This window comes from Canis aureus, chromosome 37 (genome assembly GCF_053574225.1).
Source record: "Canis aureus isolate CA01 chromosome 37, VMU_Caureus_v.1.0, whole genome shotgun sequence".
Lineage (NCBI taxonomy): Eukaryota > Metazoa > Chordata > Mammalia > Carnivora > Canidae > Canis > Canis aureus.
The window spans coordinates 782,364-804,187 of NC_135647.1; the positions used below are offsets into that span (position 1 = coordinate 782,364).

Consider the following 21,824-nt stretch of genomic DNA (forward strand, 5'->3'; position numbering starts at 1 on the left):
ACTTACTAAGCTCTAACCATAATTTATTATTCCTTTTATAAACACAGGCAGCAAACCACAGGAGAGTGAGCAGCATCTGTGTTTTTGTCATCAGCAGAAATCACAGCTGTGATTTACATTCATCACTAGCAGGAACTATGGATGATCTAAGACCAATCACAAACTACACGTTATGGAACATAGCTGACCAATGACAGGCACCTCTCTACCAAACAGTGAAGTCTCCTGTCCTCACCTTGGTGATTCAGGTATTTAGACTGCTTGCCAATATTTCCATCACAATAATTTATTGATCACTATGAAGAGACGATGAGTACTTCTCACTCTTCAAGTTTTGCAACACTGAGCGGTTCAAATGAGAATTTTTAATTCTTGTAAGGTAGTGTGGCCCTTTGTAATAAAGACATACATAGTAGCTGCCTCTGTGAAACGGGAAAGTTCAATCCTTAAGTGACAGTTCAAACAGTCATTCAACTGTGTTCCCTGAAGGAAATTCCTATTGATGCTAAAAGATTTTTCCAGTGAGATGATCATTCACATTATTTTTCATTTTGTTCATTTTCTTTTCTTTTTTTTCATTTTGTTCATTTTCATTTTGTTCAAAGTCTTTTTTGACTTTGTTCACATTGGCTATTTTTGTCTGTGAACAGTGACTATTTCTTTATTTTCCAATCATGTAAACCTTTTGCTTTTTTGTTTTGTTTTATTGCAGTCTGTTTTTTTTTTTAAAGATTTAATTTATTTGAGAGAGAGAGAGAGAGAGAGAGACAGTATGAGCAGGGGGAGGGGCAGAGACTGAGGGAGAAACAGACTACCTGCTGAGCAGGGAGCCTGATTTGGGGGCCAGATCCAGGACCTGGAGATCATGACCTGAGCAAAAGGCAGACGGCAGACTTAACCAACTGACTCACCCAGGCACCCCAACACTCTTATTGTTTATATTAGTTTACTGCTGGGGTGATAAATTTTAGCACATTAATATAGTATTTATTTATTTTCATTAATATAGTATTGTATAACTGCTAGAAATGAAGTTCTAGACATTGAAGATACAGAGGTGAATTAGACACATCTCCTAACATGAAGGAACTCAGGTTTGTGGGGCTGACACAAAGTAGAGTTACCTAGATAAATTTCAAAATATATATGGCAGTATATTTCCAGTTTATTAAAGAAATGAAACAAACACATAGGGGAAAATACTGGAATCACATACAACAAAATGGTAACAAATTTGAATTTGAAGTAGTGGAATCTGTCCTGATTTTTATTTCAACCTTCTTGCTTATCTGCATTTTCCCATGTTTTTTGCAAAGAACATTTACATCTTCTAAAATAAGGGGAAAAACTGTAAAAGTTATCCTGAAATCAAATCTTTTGAGAGGTCACAGTATTGGTTTGGTGCCTTGCTAGTTACTGCAGGGAATTAGCATTCTTCAAGGAAAGAAATCAGAAGCCAAGGATCAGAGCAGAGTGTGATAGGCCCACAGCTGTGCTAAGAGGGAGCAACCTGGGGAATGCGTTACAGCTTAGAGCTTGTGTGATTAGTTACTGATTTGCAAAATTGATTGTTAAAGATTATAAAACACACCTTACTATGTCATCTTGGACAATAAATTAAGCAAAAGCATGGTAGTGTTCTTGGGATGCACTGCCCAATATAATGTCAGCCACAAATGCCAATCATATATATAATTTAAAAATTTCTAGTAGTCACATTGAAAAAAGGAGAAACAGGTGAAATGAATATTGTATTTCATTTGGTTCAATATATCTAAAATATCATTTCCACAAGTAATCCATATAAACATACTGCCTAGATATTTGTTTTCTATTCTTTTTTTCAAACTAAGTCTGAAACAGGTGTATATTTTACACTTACAGCACATCTCAAGTCACACTGGTCATATTTCAACTGCTCAAAAGTTCCTCCCATGTGCCAGGATATCATATTGGGCAGCAGAGTTCTAAGAACTAACAGACAGAAGAAAATATATAGAATGGGCCAAGAGCTCACAAATTAAAGCAGTTCCAGAACTCACATTCAAAATCCATAAGGAAATTCTCATTCATTTTTGTGAGGTGATCCTTAGGCCCTGGTAAATTACGGCTATTTAAAGTTGTCTGAATTCTTTCTGATAAAGTGCTTCGTATTTCATATTCTTTTACTCTCTTTTTTCTTTCTGGTAACTAAAGACTGATATATTTTTTTTCTGGAATGATATGATTGTCTTCCAACTAAATCATTCACTCACAAAATGGATGTGTTCAGATTTGAAAGGAAAGAGCCAGCAGACTTTCTGCTGGTGGATATTCCCTCCATTACTTCCTGCAGGCAGAAAGCCATATATAAGTTTTCCAAGTCTGTGGTCCTTAATGTTTCAGAAATTACTTTTCAATCCACTGGGAAGAAAAATTCTGGGGTTCATGAAAAAGTTACCTTCAGAATGTTGGTAATATACTTTCAAAAAGCTATCCAAGTAGTATATGCTTTAAAAACAGAATGTGTAACAGCAAAAAGATAAGACATATTTGAAAAGAGATTCAGATATACATATATTCAGCAAATGAAATTATCATAAATAAGGTTATCATAAAAAAATTATCATCGAAAAAAATTCACATCTGGAAGGAAATTCAGATATACATTTGAAAAGACATCAAGTCACAGTATCTTTCAGGGGAAGAAAGCAAGGTAAGGAAGTAAAACAAATAATTTTTAGTGGGGCTTTAGACTCTGTAATTGGTATAATGTTACTTTGATCATGAGGGAATTTTGTTCTTAGGAGCTCTATATGCATCTGTTAGATCAAACTCTAATTGTTGTTCACTAGTTAACTAGGCTCTAATATTCTATATCCATACTTTATTTCTGTCTGCTAGATTTTTAACTACAAGCCTAGTGAGTTACATTCTTCCATTCTGAGTAAAGATAGGCTGTTTAATAATTGATGTAGCAAAATCTGGGTAGTTATCTAGGAAAAAAATATGATTCCATATTCCACAACATAAAGCAGGATGAATTCCAATGGTGCTTCCAATTGTGATTCAAGATATCTTGGCTGGTGTTGATTCCTCTTTTACCTGATTCACACTCCTTTTGAAATCCCTAAACCAGACGCCTGGGTAGCTCAGCGGTTGAGCTCAGGTCGTGGGAATCAAGTCTTGCATCAGGCTCCCCAGGCTCCCCTGTTTCTCCCTCAGCCTATGTCTCTGCCTCTCTCTCTGTGTCTCTCATTAATAAATAAATAAAATCTGGAGGGTATTATGCTGAGTGAAGTAAGTCAGTCGGAGAAGGACAAACATTATATGTTCTCATTCATTTGGGGAATATAAATAGTAGTGAAAGGGAATATAAGGGAAGGGAGAAGAAATGTGTGGGAAATATCAGAAAGGGAGACAGACTGCTAACTCTGGGAAACGAACTAGGGGTGGTAGAAGGGGAGGAGGGCGGGGAGTGGGAGTGAATGGGTGATGGGCACTGGGGGTTATTCTGTATGTTAGTAAATTGAACACCAATAAAAAATAAATTAAAAAAAAATAAATAAATAAAATCTTTTTTTAAAAGAGAACTACACATTTGTAGAGAAGTGACAAAATAAAAAGGGTTTTGGACTGTCAAGGGCAGTGAGCTTCAGGAAGGCAAATATCTAGGGGAAACCAACGGAGTAAGGCTTGATTGTGCAAATCCATCTCAGCACCAGCCTTCTACTTTTTCATGGCCATAAAACTACCCAGGAGATGGAATTTGTGGCAGTCCTCATTTCTCAGAAGTTTTCTCTTTTACTTAGAGAAAGGAAGTTCTGAGAAAGTTTCTTTGTGCATCTGTTGACTCTCATTTGCTCTCAACTCAAAATAATCTTTTTGCCAAAGTGACATATTTTGTGGTAGCATATCTTAGGCCCTACCTAGAATATTGTCAGTTGCTGTTTTGGAGGGAAATGAGCTCTGAAGAATTATGCACATGCCTTTAAAGTTCAAGCAAGAAGCCACATGCATTGAGCTACTCATTTTGGGTGGGGAAAAAATGGTTGCACCTAATGTCAAGGGGGCAGAAAAATATGTTCATAACATGTACCCAGAAATGGAGAAGGGACATATTTAGGAAAATACCAATTACTGTGCTCCAATACATATAAAACAACCTACAAATCAGTTAGAGAAATGTCAAAAATGTAGCAGAAAATTTGGCAAAGAATATTAAAAGATGGTTCACAGAAGAGAAATACAAGTGGGTCTTAATTATATGAAATGCATGAAAAGATGCCTGAACTCATTCATAAGAACAGAATTGCATGTCAAAGGAACTCTGATTATGAGGCAAATTGGTTATGAGTTGGTAATCAATAAAACTAAATATTGACTATGTGGAAATTCATTATAATATCCTTTTTGTTCATATGTGTTAAGATGTTCTACAATAAAAAGAAAAATTACACTAATCAATTCACACAGAAATAAATAGAAAATCTGAATAAACCTATATATGTTAAAGAAATTGAATCAATAATCAATAACTTCCAAAACAGAAGACACTGAGACCAGATGTACCAAGCATTTTTAAATTTTTATTTATTTTTTAAAGATTTTATTTATTTATTCATGAGAGACACAGAGAGGCAGAGACATGGGCAGAGGGAGAAGCAGGCTCCATGCAGGAAGCCCGATGTGGGACTTGATCCTGAGAGTCCAGGATCACACCATGAGCCAAAGGCAGGCACTAAACCGCTGAGCCACCCAGGGATCCCCTGTACCAAGCATTTAAGGGAGAAATTATACCAATTTTCAACATCTCTTCTAATAGATAGAAGCATCAGAAATACTTACTTGTTTTATGAGGCCAGCTTTATTCTAACACCAAAATCAAAGACATTCCCAAAAAAGGAGACTAAACATCAATATCTCTCGTGAACATCAATGCAAAAATCCTCAAAAAATAGCAAATCAAATCCAACAATGTATAATAAAGAATTTAATACTGTGTCTAAGGCGGGGGGGGGGGGTTGCTGCAGGCATGCAAGTCTAGTTCAACATTTGAAAATCAGTTAATGTGATCCATCATATAAAAGGCTAAAGAGAAATCATGTTGATGAACTTTTGGAATATAGGTGAGGTTTTGGGAGGGTGAGGTCCAGAGCCAACGACCAAGAAAGAATTCTTGAGATGTCTTTGGTGCAAATGGTGGTTTTATTAAAGCACAGGGACAGGACCGGTGGGCAGGAAGAGCTGCTGCCCCAGGCCTATGAGGGGTGGTCAATTATATACCTGGGAGTTGGGAGGGGTTTGGGGACAGTGTACTTTTTTTTTTAATAAAAATTTTATTTATTTATTCATGAGAGGCACAGAAAAAGAGGCAGAGACATAGGCAGAGGGAGGAGAAGCAGGCTCCATGCAAGGAGCCCAATGTGGGACTCCATCCCAGAAGTCTGGGATCAGGCCCTGAGCCGAAGGCAGACACTCAACTGCTGAGCTACCTAGCCGTCTCAATAGTGTACTCTCTAAGGAATTTTGGAAGCAAGGTTTCCAGGACCTTGAGGGGGCTAGCTGTTGTTGGGAAAAGGTCACTTATTACTGTCTAATAAAATCTGAGTCATGAGACCTTTCAGATGTGTATCGGTGGGCCATGTGCTTGGAGGATGATTGTCAACACGTGTCTTGGGGGTTTAGAGATAAAGGACATTTCTAAAGGAATTTTTATATGTTAAAGTAGACTCACAGGCTCTTGGGGGTCGAGCTAAGATTGCCTTCTGCCCTTAGCAAAGTATTAACATCAAGGCAATTGAGTCCATAGAGGAATGTCACTGCCTGTTTCAAAGACTTGACAATGTGCTGCCCTGGGCTGGTGCTTTGTCCTCAGCTAGCCCTGTTCTTCCAACAACAAGACCATATTGATAGCTTCAGAAAAGCATTTGACAAAATCCAACTCTCATTTGTGATAAAAACTCTCAGCAAACTCAGAATAGAAGGGAATGTCCTCAGCTTGATAAAGAATATGTATCTAGGGACACCTGGGTGGCTCAGTGGTTGCCTGATCCTGGGATGGGGATGGAGTCCCACATCTGGCTCCTTGCTGGAGGCCTGCTTCTCCCTCTGCCAGTGTCTCTGCCTCTCTCTCTCTCTCTCTCTCTCTCTCTCTCTGTGTGTGTGTCTATCATGAAGGAGTAAATAAAATCTTAAAAAAAAAAAAAAGAATATGTATCTACAAACAGCTAAAGCTAATAGTGAGAAACTGAAAGTTTCGGCTAAGATCAGAATTAAAGCAAGGGTGTCCCCCTCACCACTCCTCAATATCATTGGAAGTACTACCTGATTTAATTAAAGAAAGAAAGAAAGAAAGAAAGAAAGAAAGAAAGAAAGAAAGAAAGGGAAAGGAAAGGAAGGAAAGAAATCAAAGATACACAGAAAGACAAAGACCTACACTGATGACTTGATGTAGAGCATCTTTTCATAACCTTCTTTGGCATCTGTGCATCTTTTTTGGTGAGTGTCTGTTAAGGAATTGTGTCTGTTTTTTAGACCAATTGTTTATTTTCTTATTGAGTCCCCCCGTGCTGGTTTCTTTTTTGGGGGGCCCTCAGGTGGGCAGGTGAGGGCTTCCCTCTGCGTTGTCTGAGGCGGAGTATGCTCAGGTGAGCGGGTGCGGGCTTCCCTCCGCCCTGCCTTGGTGGGGGGCGCTGAGCCGGACGCGAGCAGGGGGGCTGTCACGCGGATCAAGGAAAGAGGGAAGCAAGACGTCGCGGGCGTCTTGGATGGAAGGTTCCTCAGGAAGCCAAGGTTCCCAGGTAGCCGCTCCGGTGGCAGGTGGCCGACGTCCGTGTGGGCCGAGCCGCTGCCTGGGGGATCGCGATCAGCAGGATCTGCGTGCTTCCATCTCTCTGGACGGGTTTTTCTTCGAACGGGATGAAGTGGAGGGCGACAGCTCCCAAGATTGATTCAACCTTTCAGCCGACTTGGCGGCAAGGAATTCGGGGAGGCATTTCCGTGAGCTTTGGGCTGGGAGGACATTCTCCAAGGGATGCTCGAAGATCCCTGCATTTTCCCTGCCTGGTGCTGGACCCGCCAGCGGGACTGGAAACGCGCAGCCTCCGCACGTGCTGAAGCTGCTTGGATGCCACCCAGCGAGGCTGCAGGTTGCTCTCCCTCCAGTACCGCCGCGCTAGGGCGGGAGACGAAACAGCACCAAGTAATTCCGCACTTTTCACAGGACAGGAATGATGCTCGATGGCTGCCCCAGTAGGGGATGTAGCTCAGTGGTAGAGCGCATGCTTCGCATGTATGAGGCCCCGGGTTCAATCCCCGGCATCTCCACACTGGTTTTTTTATTCCCATCCTGAGCTAGTTCAGCCTCTGCTCTGAAATTACCAGAGAAGACTTTTTAGTCCTTTCTCATTATTCCAGAATGATCTGCCGTTATCATTCCTTTTAAGTTGCGCGATATCCCGTCTGTATGTTTATTTCTCTTCCGTTTGATTGACCACCGAATATTCCCTGCTTTCCGGAAATTCCCTGGGGTGTTTTATTATGCAGTAAGAAGTACAAAGCCAGAGGGACAATTCAAAAGTAAATTCATTCTAGGAAGGCATCCAGAAAGAGGGAATACAGCTGCATGTCACAGAATGATTTAGCTTGGTTAAATGAGGTCCCATCCATCCTCACTTTCCACTGGGAAATAAGCAGGGAAAGTAAAATATCTTTCAGTAATTATTTTAGGGGCGGGTAGGGTAGGGTTTGGGGTATTGAGGTGGGAGTTGCATATCAATATTAAAGGGTCCAACCTAAGACCATTAGAGGAATTTCTTCATTTGCTATAGTTACTAACCTAGTTATCACTTTATTTCTCACTGCTTCTCTGCCTTTACTTAGAGATTCTGTGCAGGAGAGCTGGTCTTGGTCCAGTGCAAGAGGTTTGGGAAAATAGTAAGGTTAGAAATGCTCATGGAAATGGAAGGCAGAGTTGGTTAGAAACCCACACAAGACTGACTGACAGCACTGGAGGTCCAAGTGAGGCTACATTCTGGACATCTCTCATCAAATGGATTTTTAGGCTTATGTGATTTCTGACTGCACTCACGTTCATTCTTGGTTCAACTCAGTGCTTTGAAATATTGATAATGTAATAACAATAATTGACCATTTCTGTTCACATTTAAAAATACAGTAAAGTGGTACCGTGTATTGTCCACTCTTATTAAAAGGAAATCCAGTAATTTACTTAGTAAACCTTTATTGGGTGATTTTTCTATATTACTGTGTAACTGTGCTTAATCAGGAAATACTGCTAACAGAAGGAGAGACAATTTATAAACCATACTTGTAATTCTCTCCTAATTACCATATTGGAGGTTTTGCAGGAGATACACTGGGGCACAGCACAGGGTAGGATCAGTTCTTGAGGAGGTAGGTCAGGAGAAGCTTCACAAAAGAAGATACTTGTAATGTGTATTAAAGAATAAGTGGGAGGTTTGAAGGTGGAAACGAGGATCATGGTGTGATTCTAGTTATAATACACATCATGTACATGGCATGAACATGTGACATGAAACATTGGAAAATTTAGGTAGTTACATATGGCTGGATCCTAGGATGCTATAGGGAAAAGTAGGAGATGTAGACTACAAGGGTTTTGGACTCTATCAATCAGTGTTCTTGGCTGCAGAAAAGCAAATACTGAATATGGTTAACTTAAATGGAAAAGAATATCTACTTGGCCAGGTTAGATCAATTCCACTAGGCTTGAAAGCAAGTATCTGACAAAATAAAGGAGTACAGACACACACATGCACACGCACACAAGTTTCCAATGACAAGACATTGCCACAATCAGATTTTGAGTTTACAAAGTTAATGCTGTAAACATTGTGAAAAATGGATTAGGAATGATGGTGAAAGAAAATGAAACAAGATTTATTCAGTCATTATTGCAGAGTCCCAAGAGCTGTGGTGGGGCCCTCTACTGAGGAATAAGCTTCAGGATGCCAAGACCTATGCTAAAACCATTCCTTAAGAACCCCAGAGTCAGAGAGTCAGAGGCTTGCATGCTCCTAACCACCTGGACAGTAGGCACAGCTGCTTTTTTCAGAGAGATTGAGGTCCAGCAGTGGATCCATCTCTGAGATGGAGCTAAATTCTGAGAGCCTCGCCCATTTCAATCTTTTAATTTCTTAATTAATCATTCCTTCTCATCCATTTTTTTCACTTACAGTGGGATCTTTTGGACTATGGGGGATGGTTAATTTACTTGGAAACCATTTGGCCATCTAAACCCACTTTCTCTCATTCTTGCTATCCCAGTTTATGACCCCAGACATGAGCCCTCCAATTCTCTATCTGGTACCTTCCAGGATGTACATACCCTCTGTCCTTCCATTTTAATGACTTAAATGTGCAGTCTGTCTCCCTTGAGTACTTCAACTCCACTCTTTGTAACTCATGTCTCCATGTTTAACAACCCACCTAGCCAAAATTTCCTGCTTTAACTTCAACTGGCTCTCCCTAATTATGTGACTATTTCAAGTAGAATCAGCACATTCTTCAACCCCAGAATCAGGAGATGGGTTGGCACTTTCCTGAGAACACATTCCAATTTTCAAGCCATTACATTTCTATCTGCATTAAAAACAAAACTGTGTGCCTTGGAAACTGGGGTTTATGCAATTATGTCACATTTCTCATCAAGAAGTTTCTTCCTAGACGAATGGAGACTGGTGCCTCACTTCTTCCACTCGATTTGATGATGTCAGCACCACATAGTCAGGTCACCCAGGACCTCAGCTTCTGGCTCCTTTGATCTGTTTCCCCAAGAACCTTTACCTCCATTCTGCTTTAGGAGTTCACATCCATGATCATCCTCTCCATATTAGCATGAATCCATATTATGCTACAATAATAAGTCCATGCAGTATATAGTAATTAAAAAATTTTAATTTAAATTCAATTTAGTTAACATATACTGTATTATTAGTTTCAGGTATAGAGCTCAGTGATTCATCAATTGCATCTAACACCAGTGCTCATTATATCACATGCCCTCCTTCATGCCCATCACCCAGTTACCCTATGCCCCCACCCTTTCCCCTCCAGTGACCCTCAGTTTGTTCGCTGGAGTTAAGAGTCTCGTATGGTTTGCCTCCCTCTTTGTTTTCCTCTGATTTATTTTTCCTTCCTTTCCCCTATGATCCTCTGTTTTTTTTCTTAAGTTACACATATGAGTAAGATCATGTAGTATTTATCTTTCTCTGACTTATTTTGCTCCCTCTTTCCCTTACAAGGACTCTGTGATTACACTGGACCCTCATAAATAATCCAGAATAATCTCTATCTCAAGATTCTCAGATTAGTCAATTTTCTATGTCTCATTTACCATGTAAGGTAATATTGGCAAGTTTGGGATTTAGGACATGGATGTCATTGAGGACCATTATTCTATGTTCTAATCTGTCTCTCTTGGCAGTTTCATCCAGGTACTTCCACAACTTCTGTTTTTCTACTAAGTGGAAACTCCCAGTTCCTTAATATTTCTTTCTCTCTGTGAACCTTTAGTTCCTACACTTTTTCTTTTTATATTGCTATAGCCTGAAGGTTCGTGATCTCCCAAAATTCATGGATTGAAACCTAGTCCTCAGTGTGATGGTATTTGGAAGTGAGCCTTTGGGAGGTGATTAGGTCATGAGGGTGGGGTCTTCATGTTAGGATTAGTGCTATTATAAAGGAGAATTCAGGGGCACCTGGGTGCCTCAGTCAGTTGAGCATCTGACTCTTGATTTTGGCTTAGGTCATGATCTCAGGACATGAGATGGAGCCTCCTGTTGCCTGTATCTAGCTCCCTGCTCTGCAGGAAGTCTGCTTCTCTCCTTGTACCCCTCCCCTCCTCCTTTCCTTCCTTCCCCTGCTCAGGCACACACTCTCTCTCTCAAATAAAAACGAATAAATCAGAAAGAAAGAAAGAAAGAAAGAAAGAAAGAAAGAAAGAAAGAAAGATAGATAGAAGAAAGATCTCAGAGAGCTCTCTTGCCCCTTCTACCCTGTGAGGACACACATGATTCAGGAAGCAGTTCTCACCAGATACTGAATCTGCCTGTGCATTGACCTTGGACTTCTCAGACTCTAGGACAGTAAGGAATCCATTTCCATTGTTTATAAACCCGCCAATCTGTAGTATTCTGTTATAGCAGCCTTAGCACACAGTAAGCCACACATCAGCTTAGATTCCTTGATCCTTCCCTTCAACTACATTTTGACAACATCCACAGGTTCCTTTGTTTCATACTGAACATCCTCCCTCAGAAGTCTAACTGTAGATGATTCCAAATGCAACTTCTTATTGGCCACACGAAGACTGCTGCCTACTGCTGGAGAACACCACGCCACCAGTTAGTGCTGCTCTGAGAAGGGAGCAGGCACCTAGTCCTCAAGGCCTGTACCCAGAGCTCCCCTGCATTCCCATTCTGCATGAGGTCTGTGAAGCTCAGCTGCTGAGCTTCCCCTCTCACCACTCAGAATAAAGGCAAGGAGGCCAGGCCAGTATGGCACCTTTTTAGGCAATGGATCTGTCTCCTCCTGTGTTGAGATTCAAGTTGGTGTCCTCTTCAGAGAAGAAAGAAGGAGTAAGATCTGTGGCATCATTATGACTTGTCCCTTTGGGTGTGAGTAGGACTTTGGGGAGTTTCAATTTAAACTTTTGTCTTTGAAGTTAGAGAACAAGCCCAGAGAGGGAGGTAACTTCTCTGTTATCTTTGCTGATACCACCCTCTCTCTGTATTTCCCTAATAAGATTTACAGTAGCTAAAGAACTCTTCACTTGTTTGAAACATCTAATCCTACTTTCTGTCCCTTCAGCTAACTTTGCCTCCTACTTTAAACATAAAAATCAATTGAGTGAAGGCTCACATAACTTCCTTCACCAATTTGAAAAAATATGCCTATATGTGTATCCATCCTTTTTAAATTGTTGTCTGCTAAAATGAAAGAACCATCCCTTGTCTCAGTGCTACTCTAGCTTGAATGTTTATACAAATTCACTCCTGAATTTTGGTAAAATGAAAGTTCCATGAGTCTGGGGTGTGGCCTGAGATTCTATATTTTATAACCAGGTCCCAGGTGATGCAATGCTGCTGATCTCTACACTACACTTTTAGTCAATGGTGCTCAAGTCATCCTGTCCTGCCTTCACAGGGTCCCCTGCTCTTTCAATGATTCTTACTTCCACCTCTCCCTCTCTACTGGTTTGTTCTCATTATTATCTAAAAGTTTTTTCTCTAGCTGCATGTTCTCTTATGGTCACTACTCTCTTCCTCCCTTGTGGATCCCAGCCATATTTCTCAAAATGCCTACTTCTACCCTGTGTCTTCATTCCTCATCTCACTCTCCCTTCCCAACTCTCTGAATATGGCTTTGAGTCATAGAACTCTAGTGAACTGGTTATCAAAATCACTAGTGAGTCCTTTGTCTCTAAATCTAATGCATGTATTTTGGTAAATGTTGGTGTTTTTCAAAGTTCAGGCCTAGATGATCTTTCTTCAAACTCTACATGTTTTTCCTAAGCACTCTTGTGTACTACAATGGCTCTACATGCACTCTATTAGCTGATACTTTTCAAAATACATCTTTAGTTCCTTACAAGAGTCAGAGGCATGTAGCCTATGGCACATCTCCACTTTGCTGTTCCATGAGTGCCTTGCCCTGTTCCCCTGGCCCCTTCCCCACCCCCTCCCCACTGCCATCCCGCCCCATATCTAATCAATCACCTAGGACTTTCAATGCTACTCTCCATTGTTTCATTACACTTTCCTACTCATTCACTCTAATATGCATGCCCAGCCATTCTTCAAACTCATAAATATCATAAATATTATGATATAATATTTATATTATATAAACATTCTTATTTATTTATATAAATATTTCACTGTTCATCTTTTATTATATCCTTTATAATAATAACTCAGTCAAGTAGATAACCTGTTATCAATAACTTGGTAAGTAGAATTCTGTGAGCTACTTTAGTAAATTTGTTGCATCTGAGGAGGCAGTGGTGTGAACCTCCAATTCAGGAAGAAGCACAGGTAACACCCTGGACTTGGGATTGGTATCCGAATTGGGGCATCTTGTGGGACTGACTCCTTAACCTGTGGGATTGACACTGTCTCCAGGTAGATAGAGTCAGATTTTAATTAGATTTGTAGGACGCCTAGTCAGTGTCCAATAATTATTATAGGGTTGCTTGGTGGTGTTGGGAAAAAAAACAAAAAACATGTCAGACTCATATTGTTACCTGGAATTGGGTTTGTCTCTTTGTGGGGGATGGCAGGGGTTGGCATCAAGCCAAAAGACACAACTAAGTCAAAGAATAGGAAAAGGAAAGGTTTTATATGCAACAACTAAAGGAGAACACCAGGGATATTTCCCATCGCAGTGTCTCCTCCACAACAAAACTGGGAAGTTTTAACCCAAGAGTGCATATGTATTCATGATGGAGCTTTAGCAAGGGGGATTCAGCATGGAGCTGGGGCAAAAGTTCTCTTAAGGTGACAGAGTCCAGGTCGAAGTCATAGGGCCAGTAGGGGTCTGCATCATCAATTCTTTGGCTTGAGTTGATCTAATGTGTCTGAGGCCCAAAGAGGGTTAGGTCTTGCAAAGGTGACTTGAGAAAGTGCTTTGGGCAGTATTTACTTTTGATCAGCACTGGGAGTTTTAGCAGTCTCTGATAGGACTGGGTGATCTCCTGGTCTGCTAGTGGCTCTTCTTACATTCTTTTGTTTCCTTAAAACTGTTGGATACTGAGGCCTATTCTTCTGCAATTTCTACACTTCTCAGGAAGTTCTGCAGGAAATGTGCTTTGGGCAAGTAGAGCAGGTCTGGCATAGACCATAAGAGGTATAATTAACATAAAATTGTAAGATATTTATAGTGTATACTGTGGGTGATTTTCTCCATCTGGTTCATTAATACATCCTTTATTTATTTATTTATTTATTTATTTATTTATTTATTTATTTGAGAGAGGGAGAGAGAGGGAGACAGCGTGTGTGCACACACACAAGCAGGGGAAGAAGCATAGGGAGAGGGAAAGAATCTCCAGCAGACTCTATTGAGTGGGGAGCTCGCTCTCATGACCCTGAAATCAGGACCTGAGTCAAAATCAAGAGTTGGATGCTTAAGTGACTGAGCCACCCATGTGCCTCGTCCATCATATTCTTTATCTTGTGTGTGTGAACATTTAAGTTCTACTCTCGTAGGATATTTCAGTTATACAATCCAGTGTTATCAACCACAGTCCTCAAGTTGTACATGAGATCCTCAGACCTTATTCATCTTACAGTTGAAAGTTTGTACCTTTTTATCAAACTCTTGATTTACCTCACTTTCCAGGTTCTGGTAACCACTTTTCTACTCTATTTTGATGAGTTTCACTTCTCCACCCACCACCAATTCCTCATAGAAGTGATACCATGCAGCCTTTGTCTTTCTCTGGATTTTTTAACTTAGCATAAAGCCCTGAAGGTCTACATATGTTGTCACAAATGGCAGAATTGCTTTCTTTCTTTTGGCTGGGTAATATTGCATTGAAAATATATACCACATCTTCATTTTCCCTTCATCTGTTAAGGGACACCTAGATTGTTTCCATATATTGTTGTTGTGATGAATGCTGCAGTGAACATGGGAGTATAGATATCTCTTCAACATCACTTTTAATTTCCTTTGAATATTAAAAGGTGGTTCTAATCACCAAATTCCAGTGCATGTGTGCAGGGTATTTCCTCAAACCAATAAGCAATGCCCTGTATGTCAGTCTAGTGTCCTATCATTCAGCTGAATTCTGACACTACCTAGAGACAGAATCAGATCCCATAGGTTAAGAGTTCATCCAGCAAAGAATTGCTTGTCTTCTCAATGGTTGCCCCTGCTTCAGACACTGGTCACAGGTACAGGTCATTACCTGTACTCCTCTCTGACTGTCTATAAATCAGAGGTTTCCATGATGCTTCCTCCTTGGGTTTAATTTGCTAGAACACCTCACATTACTTAGAGAAACATTTTACTTACTAGATTAAAAGGATGTAACTCAGACACAGCCAGATGGAAGAGATGCTTAGAAAAAGGGCATGGAATTTCCATGCTTTTCGAACTGCATCACTCACACCAAATCTCTGCGTGATCACCAATCCAGAAGCGAGCATTCCAGATCCTCTTATTTCGGGTTGTTATGCAGAGAAGTCTCCATAGCTAGGCATGACTACGTAGGCATAATTGATTAAATCATTGTCCATTGGCAATTGATTCCTTGTTTACTCCCTGAAGGTCAGAGAGCTGGGACTGAACAGTCCTGGCAAGCAGCCCACAGTCTTGGTGCCCTCACTGTTAACATAACAAAAGACACCTTTGTTGCCCTAATGATGTAGAAAATTCCAGGGGTTTTAGAACTCTGTGCTAGCAACAGGATGAAAATGAGATACATATTAAAATCAAATAACACAGATATACATGATGTGGGAAACAAAAGCAAAAGAAAAACTAAATTTCCTTATTACAGATAGCCCATTGACAAGGTCTTGAAATAGGCAGTGACCTATTTCCTCTAGGAACTCAACTGCTTTGATGTTAATACTTTGCTAAGGGCAACAGGCAATCCTAGCCCAATGCCGAGGATCCTGTAAGTCTACTTGAACATATAAAAATTCCTTTGGAAACTTCCATTATCTCTAACCCTCCCTCCTCAAACATACATGTTGGCAATCATTCTCCAAGCATATGGCCCACAGTTAGACATCTGGAGGGTCTCCTGACTAAGGTTTTATTAGATGGTAATAAATTATTCTTTCCTAACAATAGCTATCCCCTCCTCAAGGTCCTGGAAACCTTGCTTCCAAAATACCTGGGAGGCTTATGCTCTCCCTAACCCCTCTTAACTTGAAAGTATATAAGGGACCACTCTTCATGACCCCAGGGCAGCTCTTTCTGCCCACAGTTCCTGTTTCCGTGCTTTAATAAAACCACCTTTTTGTACTACGGATGTCTCAAGAATTCTTGGCTGTTGGCTTCAAGCCATAACATCTTTCTTACATTAATACACACCCAGAAGTAGAATTGTTGGATCTCATAGTAGTTCTGTTTTTAATTTTTAAGGAACTTCTGTATCCTTTTCCATAGTGGCCCCACAAATGTAATTCCCAACAACAATATTCTTGCTTACAATCTTGTCTTTTTGCTGATAGCCTTTGGAAGAGGTGTGAGGTGATATCTCATCATGGTTTTTATTTATATTTCTCTGATGATTAGTGATGTTGAACACTTTTTCATGTACCTGTTGGTCATTTGTATGTCTCCTTTGGAAAAACATCTGTTCAGTTCCTTTGCCCATTTTTAAATTGGATTATATGTTTGATTTTGCTATTGAGTTGTAGGAGTTCTTTATATATTTTGGATATTAACCCCTTATCAGTTAACTAACCAGATATATGATTTGCAAATATGTTTTCCCATTTTAGTAGATTGGCTTTTCATTGTGCTAATGATTTTCTTTTTTTATTTTTTAAAGATTTTTAAAATTTATTCATGAGAGACACAGAGACAGAGACAGAGACAGAGACAGAGAGGAAGAGACACAGGCAGAAGGAGAAGCAGGCTCCATGCAGGGAGCCCGATGTGGGACTAGATCTCGGTCTCCAGGTTACGCCCTGGGCACGCCCTGGGCCAAAGGCGGCGCTAAACCGCTGAGCCAACCGGGTTGCCCATGTTAATGATTTTCTTTGCTGTGCAGAAGCTTTTCAGCTTGATGTAGTCCTGCTTATTTATTTTTGTTTTTATTGTCTCCTTTTTTGCTGTCAAATCCAAAAAATCATTGCCAAGACCAATGTCAAGGAGCTTACCCTCTGTGTTTTCTTCTAGGAGCTTTATGGTTTCAGGTCTTGCATTCAAATGATTAACCCAATTTGAGTTAATTTTTGTGTGCAATATAAGATAGGGGTCCAGTTTCATTATTCTGCATGTGTTGTCCAGTTTCCCCAGCAGCATTTATTGAAGACCCTGTCCTTTCCCCCACTATATATTCTTGGCTCCTCTGTCACAGATTAATTGGCCATCTAAACGTGGGTTTATTTCTGAGCTCTCTATTTTGTTCCATTGATCTATGTGTCTGTTGTTATGCCAATACCATACTGTTTTGGTTTTTTAAAGATTTTATGTATTTATTCATGAAAGACACACACAAAGAGAGGCAGGGATATAGAGGGAGAAGCAGGTTCCCCTGGGAAGCCCAAATGGGGACTAGATTCCAGGACTCAGGGATCATGCCCTGAGCCAAAGGCCCAACGACTCAGCCACTCAGGCATCCCAATACCATACTGTTTTGACTGCTATAGCCTTGTAATATAGTTTAAAATCAGGATGTGTGAAGCTTCCAGCTTTGTTTTTCTTTCTCGGGATTGTTTTGGCTCTTCAGTTGTTTTTGTGCTTCTATACAAATTTTAGGATTTGTTTTTCTATTACTATAAAAAAATGCCATTGGAATTTTGATAGGAATTGCACTGAATCTGTAAATTGGTTGGTAGTATGGGTACATTTTAAAAATATTAATCCTTCCAATCCACAAACATGAATATATCTTTCCATTTTTTAAAAGATTTTTATTTATTCATTTGAGAGAGAGCAAGCTAGAGAGAGAGAGAGAGAGAGAGGGAGAGAGAAAACACACATGAGTGGTGGTTAGGGCAGAGGGAGAGGGAGAAGCAGGTTCCCAGCTAAGTGTGGGACCCAAAGCAGGGCTCAATCTTAAAACCCCTGGATCAGGACCTGAGCCGAAGGTAGATGCTTAACTGAGCCACCCAGGTGCCCTATATCTTTCCATTTTCTTAAAGTCTTCTTCAATTTCTTTCATCAATGTATTATAGTTTTTGGTGTATAGATCTTCACTTCCTTAGTTAAATGTCTTCCTAGGTGTTTTTTTTTTTTCTTTTTTGATGCAACTATAACTGGGATTGTTTCTTTCTTTCACTTTTTTCTTTCTTTCTTTCACTTTTAAATATATTTTTATCTTTTAGAAGTTTTTATTTAAATTCCAGTTAGTTAACATACAGTGTCATATTAGTTTCAGGTGTACAATATATAGTGATTCAACAATTATATATATAACACCCATTGCTCATCACAAGTGCCCTCCTTAATCCCCATCATCTATTAACTCATCCTCCTACCATCTCCCCTTTGGTAACCATCAGTGTGTTCTCTATAGTTAAGAGTCTGTTTTATGGCTTGCTCTCTCTCTCTCTCTCTTTTTTCCCCCCTTTTGCTCATTTGTTTTGTTCCTTAAATTCCATAGATTGTGGGGAATCAGTTGAGGAGCCTACCTGAGAACTGCATCTCATAGTCCTCAGCACACTGGGGACACAGGAGGTCCTGATTCCGCACACTGATTCTTGACCACATTGTTCTCCAGATACAGCTCTTCTGCTCCCTGCTCCTTGAGTCGATAGCCTATTCTCTTACCTTTTGAAGCAAACGTTTTTCTCTGCTTCCCTAAGTTAATCATTCCTATAGCCAACACATTAGCTCTCCTAATAAAAACTGGAGTAGACAAAGCCTCAGAGTTGAGTCCAAGTCCGATTTGATTCCAAGTCGGAGTCTCAGTCCCCCTGCCCCCCAGATTAAAATTCAGTGAGACTCCGAGTCTTTCTTCATGTTGCCTCTGACTAACCTAGGTCCGTGGCAAGAGATGGGTGAGATCTTATGGTATTCATCTTTCTCTGACTGACTTAATTTCATTTAGCATAAACTCTCTAACTCCATCCATGTCATTGCAAATGGCAAGATTTCATTTTTTTTATGGTTAATAATATTCCATTGTGTATATATACCACTTTAAAATGAGATTTTCTTAATTTTTCTTTAAAATGGGATTGTTTTCTTAATTTATCTCAGATAGTTCATTATTAGCATACAGCAACACAACTGATTTTTGTTTTTTTAAAGATCTTACTCATTTATTTGACAGAGAGAGAGAGAGAGCACAAGCAGGGGGGAGAGACGGAGGAAGAGGGAAAGGAAGAAGCAGATTCTTCACTGACCCAGGAGCCCATGTGGAGCTAGGATCTCAGGACCCTGGGATTATGACCCCAGCTAAAAGCAGACGCTTCACTGAGCCACCCAGGTGCCCCTACAACTGATTTTTGTATAATGATTTTTGTATCCTGCAACTTTACTGAACTTATTAGTCTTCAGTTTTCAGTGGGGTCTGTAGGGTTTTCTATATCTGTAGTATCATGTCACCTGCAAGCAGTGATAGTTTTACTTCTTTTCCATTTTGTATGCCTTTTATTTTTTTCTTGCTTAATTGTACTAGCTAGGACTTCCAGTATATGTAGAATAAAAGTCAAGAGTGGGCTTACTCCCTTTATTTACCTGTCTTTTCAACCTTGAGGGCAGCAGTTTGCTGCGTGTCCTCACCTCTCTCACAGATCCAAAAGAATTGCTGATTTTTCAGTTAGCCTTTTACTTGTCAGTCCGGGCCTTTTACTTGTCATTAGGATGTAGTGATAACTTCCAAATTCCTTATATATAGAATTGGAAACTGGAAGTCTGTTCTAGTTTTTTATTTATGTTTTTGCTTCTGTGTTTATTAGTGAAATTGTCTTATAATTTTTCTTTCTTAAGCCTTCTCCATTGGCGTTTAGTAACAATATTATACTTGTCTCCTCAAATAGCTTATAAAGCTTTTCTGTTTTCTGGAATATTCTGTATAGCACAGAAGTTATCATTTCCTTTAAGATTTCATACAACATGCCAATAAAATTGTCTCAGACTGGAAATTATATTTTATGGGAATTCTCCTTGAATTCTTCATTCAGTTTTTAAAATGGCTGTATATTGAATCAGATTTTCTCAAACTTCTTAGGTAGTTTTGGTAATTTATACATTTTTACAAATTTTCCATTTCTTCTACTAGAATTGAGAGGGTTGAAAGCAAATTTCAGAATTTCTCCCATTTAAAATCTCCTAAGTGGCCACTGAACATACTGTTTATTCATTTATACAAGCATCTATCTCCATATCCATTCAATCATTCACTTCTAAAAAATGATTCAAATATTTGCTTATGCCAGGTACTGTGGTAAGCACTGAGGTATGATTAAGGATGACATAGAATTTTAGCTAATCTCCAAGAAAGCGCTCTAAGATCCTTATCTCCTGGTTACACACCCTGGGGCAGTTCCCTCCCACTTAAAACAGTGGTGGAGACAGAGATGAGGAGGGGCTGAGGCCTCCTACCAACATCTTGAAAGCAGATCTTCCAGACCTAGTGACACCTCAGAGGAACATATGTCCTGTACACAGCTGAGTTCCACCTCACAGGACACCTGGGGGCCAGAACCCCAGCTAAGCCACTCTGGAGTCCCTGACCCACACAATCTGTGAGATAATAAACATTTATTGTCTTAACCCAGCAAATTTTAGAGTTTTACTCAGCAATATACAAGGAATATTCACATCAAGCCTTAAAAAAAATTCTCTTTGGCAAATAATTATTTACAAAAAAATAATTTTATCTGTTTCTTTCAAGATACCAGACTATTATCAGAAACCATATTCCCTGAACATCGAGTTGGAAGGCTGAATGAAGACCTGTCGTTGTCTTCTCCTGTTTCTCTTTGTATCCTGACAAAAATCTGAAGTCTTTAGGCAGACTGGCTAGTATGTCTATGCACCAGAGGGTCACGTCCCTTCCATTAAAACAGTCACTGGCAAAAAGAAAGGCATAGGCCATAAGTATTCTAGAGAACTCATGATTTGTACAAACTGTCTGGGCTCACCATCTCTACTGCAGGTTCTCTTAGCAAGGTGGAAGGATGAGGTACGCTGGTGTGCTCCGGGGCGCCCCCCCACCCCCACTTTCACTTCCTTCCCCACCCCGACCCCGACCCCGACCCCTAGTCCAGCAGCCCGGACACAAGCACATCCGAGCCTCGGCGCGCCGCAGCATCAGCTCTCCCCTCTCTTCTCCTTAGCGTTCCCATCCATTCTTCCAGATTCGCTCACAGGTCACTGTGTCCGGGCGCGCCCCTGAACTCTAGGCAGACACAAAACCTCGGTTTGCGCCCCTTGGGGAGGAAGGGCCCCAGACGGGGGGAGAACCACTCCCTCTGCAGCAAATAAAGCATCGCGAAGGCAGAGGTTTAACTTCAATCTTAGAAGGAACGCGTTTCTCACTTCTTTCCGGGCCCTTTGTTCCAAAGAATCAGAGCGGGATTTGAGGATTTGTATTCTCTAGGTCGGATTTGCATTCTTTGGATTAAATGAGGGTCAGAAGGACGCATCCAAACATGCATCAGCTCCACCCTTTAGCCCTCCCAAGTGTTTACAGCGGAAGGTTATTTTTACAACAGAATTCCCTCCACCCGTTCCTTGTTTTCTAAGGAAAGGCTCATAGCGGTTTCTGGAGCCCGGGAATAGGGTGCAGAAATGCGGAGAATTTTGGGGGGGGGGCGCATTTTGGGGTGTTGCATAAAGACAGTCGTTGGGAAAGCGTTTTTTTCTTTCTTCGGAGTATCTTTCCTTTGACGCACAGGCCTTTGAGAAAAGAAAAGCACTCAGAGAAGGAGGGTGTGGAAGTGTTTCTTACTGAGATTTCCCGCCCCAGCGTTCTCTCCTCGCGTCCTGGATGTCGGCGATTGACGAGTTAGTCAGAATTTCGTGGCAGCGGATTTCTACAGAGGAACGAGGTGAAAATTCGAGTTCTCTTTTACAAAAGAACAAAACAGTCTAAAACGTTAAAGGGGATACATTTGCTCAATTTCATGAAGATAGTTTAGGAAAGTCACATCCCACGTGGC

The 21,824-nt window shown here is 40.4% G+C and overlaps 1 non-coding gene across 1 annotated transcript; it reads left to right on the forward strand.

Annotated features, from left to right (window-relative positions):
- The first annotated feature begins 7,236 nt into the window (after positions 1 to 7,236).
- TRNAA-CGC (transfer RNA alanine (anticodon CGC)) lies at positions 7,237 to 7,308 on the forward strand. Its single transcript has one exon. It is a non-coding gene; the product is annotated as a tRNA-Ala (tRNA).
- The last annotated feature ends 14,516 nt before the right edge of the window (positions 7,309 to 21,824 follow it).